Source organism: Mustela nivalis (assembly GCF_964662115.1).
Source record: "Mustela nivalis genome assembly, chromosome: 1".
Classification (NCBI taxonomy): domain Eukaryota; kingdom Metazoa; phylum Chordata; class Mammalia; order Carnivora; family Mustelidae; genus Mustela; species Mustela nivalis.
Window position 1 is genome coordinate 12612685 of NC_139020.1, and position 10155 is coordinate 12622839.

At 47.5% G+C, this 10155-nt stretch overlaps 1 long non-coding RNA gene across 1 annotated transcript in view; it reads left to right on the top strand.

Annotated features, from left to right (window-relative positions):
* Nucleotides 1-9899, top strand: part of LOC309861342 — a 73268-nt gene extending 63369 nt beyond the window's left edge. Inside the window, exons 5-7 of the long non-coding RNA XR_014309887.1 lie at nucleotides 1027-1117; nucleotides 2372-2448; nucleotides 9577-9899. This is a non-coding gene — a long non-coding RNA (uncharacterized lncRNA). The remainder of the gene's footprint in view (nucleotides 1-1026; nucleotides 1118-2371; nucleotides 2449-9576) is intronic.
* The last annotated feature ends 256 nt before the right edge of the window (nucleotides 9900-10155 follow it).

Consider the following 10155-nt stretch of genomic DNA (forward strand, 5'->3'; position numbering starts at 1 on the left):
GCAGGCAGAGGGAGAGGGAGAAGCAGGCTCCCCACTAAGCAGGGAGGCCGACGTGGGGCTCGATCCCAGGACCCTGATATCATGACTTGAGGACTTGAGCCAAAGTCTGATGCTTACCAACTGAGCCACCCAGTCACCCCCGTGCAATTTACCTGATTTAGCTGATCACACCTTGTATATGTGTCCTCTAATTTTTTTTTAAAGATTTTTTATGTATTTGACAGAAAGAGATCACAAGCAGGCAGAAAGGCAGGCAGAGAGAGAGGAGGAAGCAGGTGCAGAGAGCCCGATGCGGGGCTCAATCCCAGGACCCTGGGATCATGACCTGAGCCTAAGGCAGGGGCTTTAACCCAGTGAGCCAACCAGGTGCCCCTGTATCCTCTAATTTTTTAAAAATTTTATCTCTTCTGTTTACTTGCTTTGTTTTTTGTTTTTTGTTTTTTTTTTCTGGGAGAGTTCCTCCATTTTATCTCTCAGTCCACTGGTTGAATTTTTATTTCAACCGCAAAATATTTTAATAGTATACTGTTATTATTTGAGGGACCCAATATTGTTCTCTTACTTCTCCAAAGAAACTAGTTATGGTTTAAATTTTTGTTACTCCGTTCTCTGGACTGTCTTTGTTTCCTTCCAAACTTCAAAACACCTCTTTTGGGTTTTGGTCTTTGCTTTCCTATTGGAGAACAGCTAGTTGAGATCCTGTGGCAGGGCTGGCCGGTGAGCCGCTTAGACCTGCTAGGACAGCTTACCCTCTCTGGGTAAGAAGACATTGTGACCCGCTCAACTCTTCTCACCTGCCTGCTTTTTTTTTTTTTTTTTTTAAGATTTTATTTATTTATTTGACAGAGATCACAAGTAGGCAGAGAGGCAGGCAGAGAGAGAAGAGGAAGCAGGCTCCCCGCTGAGCAGAGAGCCCATTGCGGGGCTCAGTCCCAGGACCCTGAGACCCTGAGATCATGAGATCATGACCGAGCCAAAGGCAGAAGCTTAACCCATTGAGCACCCCACCTTCCTGCTTTTGTTCAGATGAGATGCCTGAAGCCAGAGAATCCAAAACATGGTCGTTCTCAAACGGTGGTCTGGGGACCCGCGAGGATCCTCCGTAACTTTCAGGGGAGTAATGGGGTCAAAACTCTGTTAATAATAATCCTAAGGCGTTACCTTCCCTTGTTCTCACTCTTCCATGAGTGTATAGTCAGTTTGCCTGCCTGGAGTCTGTCTTTGCCTCTTGACCTTGACTGCTTTGTTTCCTATCACTGAGTCACACTGATGACACGATGTGGCTAACAACACAGAGCGGGGAACGGGGCAGAGTTTTCTTCTTGTGCTTTGCTGAACTTTATTTATTTGTTTATTTTAAGTAGGGTCCATGGGGTTTGAACTCAGGACCCTGAGATCAGGACCTGAGCTGAGATCAAGAGTCGGACACATAACTGTCTGAGCCCCCACACCCCCCAGGCGCCCCTTCCGGTAAACTTCATTCAGCAAATGCTAGCTTCAGTGAGGGGAAGCCACAGGGTGCGGGGTGCGGGGAATCACCCTGTGGACGGTTTGGGTGCAGACTGAGGTTGTGGTAGACCGAACATTCTAGGCCTTCTTCATGAGATCAGCTGTTCACGTGCACTTGGTATTCCGAACCTGTGGGCCAGACTTTACACTTATCCTGATTAAATTTCAAATGTTGGATTTCATCCATTATTCCAGCCTGTCAAGGTGTTTTCCAATCTTAATTCAGTCGCCTGGGATAGAGTTCATCCTTCTGAGCTCCTGATAAGGACCCTGTCTGCACGCAGCACTGACAATGCCAGACAGAAAGAGACAAGAACGGCGGCCAGCCTTTGGATGCTCACGACTGTCGCTCTGTTCAGATAAAGAAAGGACAGATGGTGGAAGGAGGCCCAATCAAGAATTTGGTATTTAGGGGCGCCTGGGTGGCTCAGTGGGTTAAAGCCTCTGCCTTCGGCTCAAGTCGTGATCCCAGGGTCCTGGGATCGAGCCCCACATCGGGCTCTCTGCTCAGCGGGGAGCCTGCCTCCCCCCTCTCTGTGCCTGCCTCTCTGCCTACTTGTGATCTCTGTCTGTCAAATAAACAAATAAAATCTTTAAAAAAAAAAAAGAATTTGGTATTTAAAGGATAAACTTGGGAGCCTGGGTGGCTCAGTGGGTTAAGCCTCTGCCTTCAGCTCAGGTCATGATCTCAGGGTCCAGGGATCGAGCCCCGTATCAGGCTTTCTGCTCAGCAGGGAGCCTGCTTCCCACCCCCCACCCACCTCTCTGCCTACTTGTGATCTCTGTCAAATAAATAAATAATTTTTTTTTTTTTTAAAGGATAAACTCTCCAATCCTTATTTCTTGTACTTCTGACTTTCAGTTCCAGGACTCAGTTTCTGGACCTGCTCCCCAAAGACTGTGGAGCAGAGATGGGACTTCCAAAGGAAAGTTCCCAATGTAAGTTTCTGAGAAGGCAAAGAAATATTACATAAGGAAGAGGTGGCTTTCTGGTCCCTCTTTCTGACTTCCTTTTCTACCTCCTGGAGTCCACAACAAGGATGACCAGGATGGTAGGTTTTTTGAGCTGCATTAGAGAGTGTACCAGAAATCAGCCACCCCACTGTCCAAGTAGGGAAACTGAGAGGCAGTGAAATTAAGTTCCTGGCCTTGTCCACCCTGAAACAGCAACAAAGTCAGGAGGGAACCCCCAGCCCTTTGTTCCCCACTGAGCTGTCTCAGTCAGGTGACGGTGATCACATGTGCCTGCCACCACTTCCTAAAGAACGAATGTGCATCTAGAATCTGGGAGAAAATATTGATTTTTTTTTTTTAATATACAAAGATAGGGATGCCTGGGTGGCTCAGTCAGTGAAGCATCTGCCTTTGGCTCAGGTCGTGATCCCAGAGTCCTGGGATGGAGCCCCACTTCAGGTTCCCTGCTCAGCAGGGAGCCTGCTTCTCCCTCTGCCTCTGCCCCTCCCCCTGCTGATGTGCTCGCTCTCTCTCTCTCAAATAAATAAATAAATACTTTTAAAAATATGCAAAGATAGATTATGGCATGGAATGCAAAAATCACTTGGATTGTGCAGATATTAGTTGTTTGGACCAAAGATGCCAAGTCTCCCCAACAACACAGACACAGATTATTTTGTTGCATGAAACAGTTTAGAAGCAGAGAAATAAGACTTCACGTAGACATAATGAATTTAACACACTGCTTATAGAGATAGGTCTATGAGAAGTGCATGTGGGGTTACCATCATTGTTTCCCTAATGCTGTATTATTATTATTATTATTATTATTATTATTATTATTAACTATATGTAGAGTGTGGTCAGTGCTCAGAACAGAAAAGAAAATGTTTTCTTCCAGGTTGTTTGCGTGGCTCAGTCAGTTAAGCATCCGACTTTTGATTTTGGCTTGCGTCATGATCTCAGGGTTATGATCTCAAGGTCGTGACATTGAGCCCCGTGTCAGGCTCCCGGCTCAGTAGGGCGTCTGCTTGAGATTCAGTCTCTCCCCATGCCCCACCGCCTGTGTGCATACTGTCTTTATTGCAAATACATAAAGAAATCTTAAAAAAAAAAAAAAGAAAGAAAGAAAAGAAAAGAAAATTCTTTCTTCCAGGTTAGAAGCCTTGTAAGGTGACTAGTCTGCCCCCTGAGTCCTCTCTGTGATATACGGGCTCATTCATTTCAGTCTGTGAGGACATCAGTCAGTCCTTGCAAAATTCCAAGGAGGCAGAAAGGCTACATGATTGAGACTCACTTCCCCTGGCCATGGACTGATTTCATTACCCATAATTAACGGTGAGCAACTCGGCGGATGGTATCCCTTTGTAGGCACGAATTTCCAACCAAGGAACATCTTTCTGTTCAGACCATTGTTCAGCTGCATGTTGCTACAGGACTGCAACTGTCTATTCCCCTCGATGTTTTCCCAGAGAACTGTCATGGTGCTCTGATGGCAGAGTGGAGTTTTCATAGTTACACCATCTTTTCTTATTCTGCCTTATTTTAAAAAGGGAAAAGAAAGACCCTTAGCACATGTATACTATTTCCCATGAATATGTTAGAATGTCAGAAGGAAGACCCATGCCAGAGGGTCCCAGATAGAGGCCCCTTTGGACCGTGCAATCTCTGTTTTCATCTGATGATGTGGTAGAAAGTAGATTGGTCCCGAAGAACCAAACATCAGGGGCACCTGGGTGGCTGAGTCAGTTGTGTGTCTGCCTTCGGCTCAGGCGGTGATTGTAGGGACCTGGGATGGAGCCCCGCGTCAGGCTCCCTGCTCAGTGGGGCGTCTGCTCCTCCGTCTCTGCCTGCCACTCCCCTACTTGCACTCGCATGCGCTCTCTCTCTCTGACAAATAAATAAAATATTTATTTTATTTTTTTTTAAGATTTTATTTATTTACTTGAGAGAGAGACAGTGAGAGAGAGCATGAACGAGGAGAAGGTCAGAGAGAGAAGCAGACTCCCCATGGAGCTGGGAGCCCGATGCGGGACTCGATTCCGGGACTCCAGGATCATGACCTGAGCCGAAGGCAGTCGTCCAACCAACTTAGCCACCCAGGCATCCCTAAAATATTTATTTTAAAAAAAGAACCAGGGGCACCTCGGTAGCTCAGTGGTTAAAGCCTCTGCCTTCCACTCAGGTCATGATCTCAGGGTCCTGGGATCGAGCCACGCATAGGGCTCCCTGCTCGGCAAGGAGCCTGCTTCCCCCCTGCCCCCACCTGTCTCTCTGCTTACTTGCGCTCTTTGTCTGTCAAATAAATAAATAAAATCTTTAAAAAAATAAAATTAAAAAAATTTAAAAAATAAAATAAAATAAAAGAACCAAAAATCATCAAGATTTTATTGAACAGTTTGATCGTGCACATCCATGGCTACAAAACAGACACATCCTTGAGTAATTAGTCTATGGGTTTTAGAGTAAATGTGCTCCCTGTATCCCCCCCAGTCAGAACCTTGGGGCCTGTCTGTCCCCCAATCCAGATGTGCGTAGAGAACATCTCCTTGGGTTGCAGGCCTATCATCCACCCATTCTTTTCAGCTAGAACACCTTGTTTTTTGGGAGATCCATCCCTCTCCAGGGCTGATAGTCAAAATGTACAGTAACTGGAATGGCGTGAATATTCCCACACGCAAGCACTCAGAACGAGGCTGGCTGTGACAGCTGCTGAACCCAGACACGCTCATCAGATACTCTTTCCATGGGTCCTGAAATCAAGACGCCCGGCCCTTCGCCAAGGGCTGAGCGTGAACCAAACTAGGCCAAACAGACTCTCTGTCCCGACAGTTTGCATACTGATCAAGGACACAGAAAACATTTGGCACAGGTGGGTCCCAAAGGTTGCCTGGCAGTGCCAGCCTCTGGTGTGCCCTGCTTCCTGTCCTTTCTGACACCTCCTTGTTCCGCCTTTTCTTTGTTCTCTAAGCTACCACCATACCCATCCAATAAATGGTATATTATTTACTTAGGTACTTATTTATTGATTGCTTACTTTCCCCAGAATTCATTTCTCTTGTTTACCACCAAGGGGCCCTAAGACGGGAATCCTGGAACTAAGACATTAGAGCAGATTTTCTGCCATGGGAATCCTGTATCCCTGGCTCATTTTACTGTAACATTGTGAAAGTGATCTCGTGGAAGGAAAAAAAGACTTCAAGAGAATAAGTAGGAAGTAACGATAAAATTGGAATTAAAACAAGCAGGGCGGTCAGGGGTGGGGAAGACCTGTTTACTCACCGATGTGGCAAAGGGCTTGAACCGAGTACAGCAGTAGCACTAAGCTTAAAGAAATCAAAGTAGCTTTCCACTTCTAGGATTGCCCTTTGACCCTTAGTCATGAGACTAAATCTTCCGGAACATGTTTCTTGCCCTCTAATGCCCATATGATTGCCTGCAGGATCGCATAAAAATGCAGTCTGGGGGCGCCTGGGTGGCTCAGTGGGTTAAGCCGCTGCCTTCGGCTCAGGTCATGATCTCAGGGTCCTGGGATCGAGTCCCGCATCGGGCTCTCTTCTCAGCAGGGAGCCTGCTTCCTCCTCTCTCTCTCTGCCTGCCTCTCTGCCTACTTGTAATCTCTCTGTCAAATAAATAAATAAAATCTTTAAAAAAAAATGCAGTCTGATTCTATATTTCCAACAAGCTCCCAGTGACGCCAGTGCTGCTGGCCCAAGGATCCAGGCCATCGAGGATCCAGGTTAGAAAATTCCTTTCCAGCCCAGCTTTCTGAGATCCCCCACTTTGGGGTTCCAGACCACCTCCCTTTGTCTTTGTAGAACATACTTGTCATGCCACCCCTAGCCAGCAGGTGTCACCAGTGCCCTCTGAGAGTCCCCACTGGACAGATGGCTAGTTAGGGACCTGTTGAGAGGTTCTGAAAGGATTCACACAACGTAACTTTGTAACCATCTCCAAAGAAAGCATCTTCCATACCATTTGGTGATGGTCTGAACCCCAAGCAAAAAGCCCACTGAGGGGGGCGCCTGGGTGGCTCAGTGGTTAAGCCGCTGCCTTCGGCTCAGGTCATGATCTCAGGGTCCTGGGATCGAGTCCCGCATCGGGCTCTTTGCTCAGCAGGGAGCCTGCTTCCTCCTCTCTCTCTCTCTCTCTCTGCCTGCCTCTCTGCCTACTTGTGATTTCTCTGTCAAATAAATAAATAAAATCTTTAAAAAAAAAAAAAAAAGCCCACTGAGGGAAATCCTCGATAAGTGTTTGTATAACCATTTAAATTTCTTTTTAATTTTCAAATCATCGGTCCATGCCTCCCTGTGGAAATTCGGCTCTCAACATTTTGTAACTGGGAAGTTAGGGGTGGCTTAGTAAAGCTTGCAGCAGTTCCATTTTTAGAGGGCTTTCTCGTGCATTCTCGTGTTGCTAGAGAAATCTTTACTACTGTTATTCCCAATTCACAGATGGGAAAACAAAGGCACAGAGGGGAGAATTTTGTGACTTGGCCAGTGCCACAAAGACAGTGAGGGACAGAAATGAGATACAGCCTTGAGCTTCTCAGTCCCTCACTTTACCCTACTGCATGCACATGGACAAGAGAAAAGACTATCAGCATTGTTTTCTGCATTCAGCCTCGTTCTTTTCAACAAGACTGGAAGTTAACTCATCTTTATCAGGAATCTGAACCCATTGTTCTGGGCATACATTCTCCCCAAATACGATGTGTCCACTTTGGATACAACTATCTGAGATTGCAAGGTTCCTATAAACATTGTTTATCCACCATAACCAAGAAGTCCCTGTCCCACATATGGTATCAGAGCTCCTTTTGAAAAATTTGTGGGAGGTTGGAATTAGTGAAGAGGGAATATTTTGAGTATGTTTAAATTAGAACAAAGACATTCTTACCCCTGAGGGTGAGGGGAAAGAAGTTGATGTCTCTCATCTTGGAGAACCTCCCACGTGTTTTGCAGCCACAGTGAATTCTGAGGGCTACTCCGACCCTCCCTCTGGGGATCCACGCCCCTCCCCCACACACCCCCTCAAATCTGGCACAAAGCCTTTGCTGTCACTGGCCTGGCCATATGGATTAGATCCCTGAGCACCAAATCTAGGATAGGAAGCGCCCCTGTAGGTGGGATTACCGAAGCCCCCTCTGGCTCCAGGAACCTCAAGAACACTGACTACTTCTAGCATTTTGCAAAACGGTTTCTGTAGGAAGAGGATGTTATATGGAAAATTAGGAAGGAAAATGCTTCTGCGGTCAAGCAAATTTGAGCAACTCTTGTTTGTTTGTTTTCTAAAGATTTTATTTTGGGGGGGGGGGCGCCTGGGTGGCTCAGTGGGTTAAAGCCTCTGCCTTCGAGCCCCATATCAGGCTCTCTGCTCAGCGGGGAGCCTGCTTCCTCCTCTCTCTCTGCCTGCCTCTCTGCCTACTTGTGATCTCTGTCAAATAAATAAATAAAACCTTTAAAAAAAAAGATTTTATTTTTGGGGCACCTGGGTGGCTCAGTCAGTTAAGCATCTGTCTTTGGCTTAGGTCCTGATCCCAGGGTCCTGGGATTTAGTCCCACATCAGGCTCCTAGTTTAGTGGGGATCCTGCTTCTCCCTCTGCCTGCTGCTCCCCCTGCTTGTGTGCGCTCTCTCTGTCAAATAAATAAAGAAAATCTTTTCTTAAAAGGTTTAAAGATTTTATTTGTTTTTTAAAAATACTTTATTTATTTGACACAGGGAAAGAGAGACAGTGACAGAGAGAACACAAGCAGGGGGAGTGGGAGAGGGAGAAGCAGGCTTCCAGCTGAGCAGAGAGCCCGATGCGGGGCTGGATCCCAGGACCTCAGGATCATGACTTGAGCCGCCGGCAGATGCTTAACAATTGAGCCACCCAGGCGCCCCTAAAGATTTTATTTTTTAGGTAATCTTTATACTCAATGTGGGACTCAAACTCACACCCTGAGCTCAATTGTCACACACCCCATTGAGCCAGCCAGGGCACCCTGAGCAGTGCTTGTTTAAATGCAGTTACACATGGTTCTTGGAGGTGTTCGTGTGTGTGTGGCAAATCTTTCAGAACGGGGTGTGCACCCTGCTTCTCAGATTGGAGGTAAAGGAAGTGCTTGTTCCTGGAACATCTGAGGCTTACAGAGCACTCCTTAAAAACCCCGATTCCCTTCCTCTGCCTATACAGGCTGAGCCAGCTTTGTGGGGGGCAACCTGCGCAGCCTCACGGGGCCCCACATTTGGTTTAATGCTCTGCTCTAACTGTCTTGAATTCCTAATAAGTGTCCAACAAGGGCTCTGTATTTTGGTTTTGCATTCGGCCCCACAAATGCGTAGCTGGTCCTGCCTGTGGACGCCCAGGGGGTGGGGATGGGGTAGGAGAAGCTGGGTTTTGGCCTCCATGTTCCAGATGCCTTCCGCATTTTTCTCCCTGCAATTTTCCTCTCTTCTCTTGCCACCTGTGCTGCGCTCTCCTCCCCTGGGTCTGCTGCTTCCCTTCTGGTATGCCCCCTTCTCCTCCTTCTCCCTTCCTTTTTCCCCTTTCTCTTCTCCAGACGATCCTTCCTCCAGCCCAGGTTTATCAGTCCCTGGGATAACGCGCTGTGTTTCCTTGCTTCCCTTTGTGCTTTTCATTACGGGAGGTGCCGAATACATCTGCAAGCGCGCTCGTGGCTGGGAGGGCGGTCAATTCCACCGAATTGTGCTGTTGAAATAGCGCCGGGGCCGCTGAGTCGGTTGAGCCCCCGACTCTTTGATGTCAGCTCAGGTCAAGATCTCAAGGTCGGGAGATCAAGCCCCCTGGGCACTGCGCTCAGTGGGGAGTCTGCTTGCCATTCCGCTCCTCTGTCCTGCCCCTCCCCGGCTTGCACGCACACTCTTTCTCCAAAATAAACAAATAGATCTTAAGAGAAAAGAAAATAAGTCTGGCGCGCCCGCCCTGCTCCGGTGCCTGGTGTATCCTCCAGTTCCCGTCAGACAGTCTCGGAGGGAAGCCCAGAAGAGTCGAAAGCAGGACGGGTCGCACTGTGGCCATACTTAAAGCGGCTCTTTCCCAGACTAAACTTAAAAAAATCAATGGTCTAGAGTGAAATGCTGCTGTTAGCGTCTTCTTACTGTTAAAGGGAAGGATCCGTGCGGTGCCCCCAGCTCACGGAGAGAAGAAATCAGTAGTGAAAAAGGACAATACCTCTTCTCACCAACAACCGGTAAAGACGTCCTCTTTGTAACAAGGCCAACTTTCCACGCCGGCTCGCAGAGCCCTCAAAGTCCACTCATCCCACCTAGCCCGCTGCCCCGTTTCTCCCTTACCTGCCCTTCTGGTCAAGGCTCCTTCTGTGGCCAATAATGTAAACTCAACTCAAACCACTGTAAGGAAAAGAGACGTATTGTTATCTTATAACTGAGCAATATTGCTTAAAAAAATTGCAGTAAAGAAATAAAAGGGCGTGAATGGCTTCAAGTGTAGCTTGATTCCGAAATCGAAATGATTCCTTCTAGACCTCTTTTTCTTGCTCCCTCTTTATCGTTCGTCCCCGCTTTCCTTGAGGGCACATTCTGGGTCTAGATCTCGGCGCCCGGCTCTGGGCTGTGTTACACTCTTTTTGTGGCTTGTGATCTACAGAGATTGTCATTCCCCCAAGGGGTCCATAGCACAACCAAAGGGGAGATTCGGACCGGCCGCAGGCTATGATCACATCTGA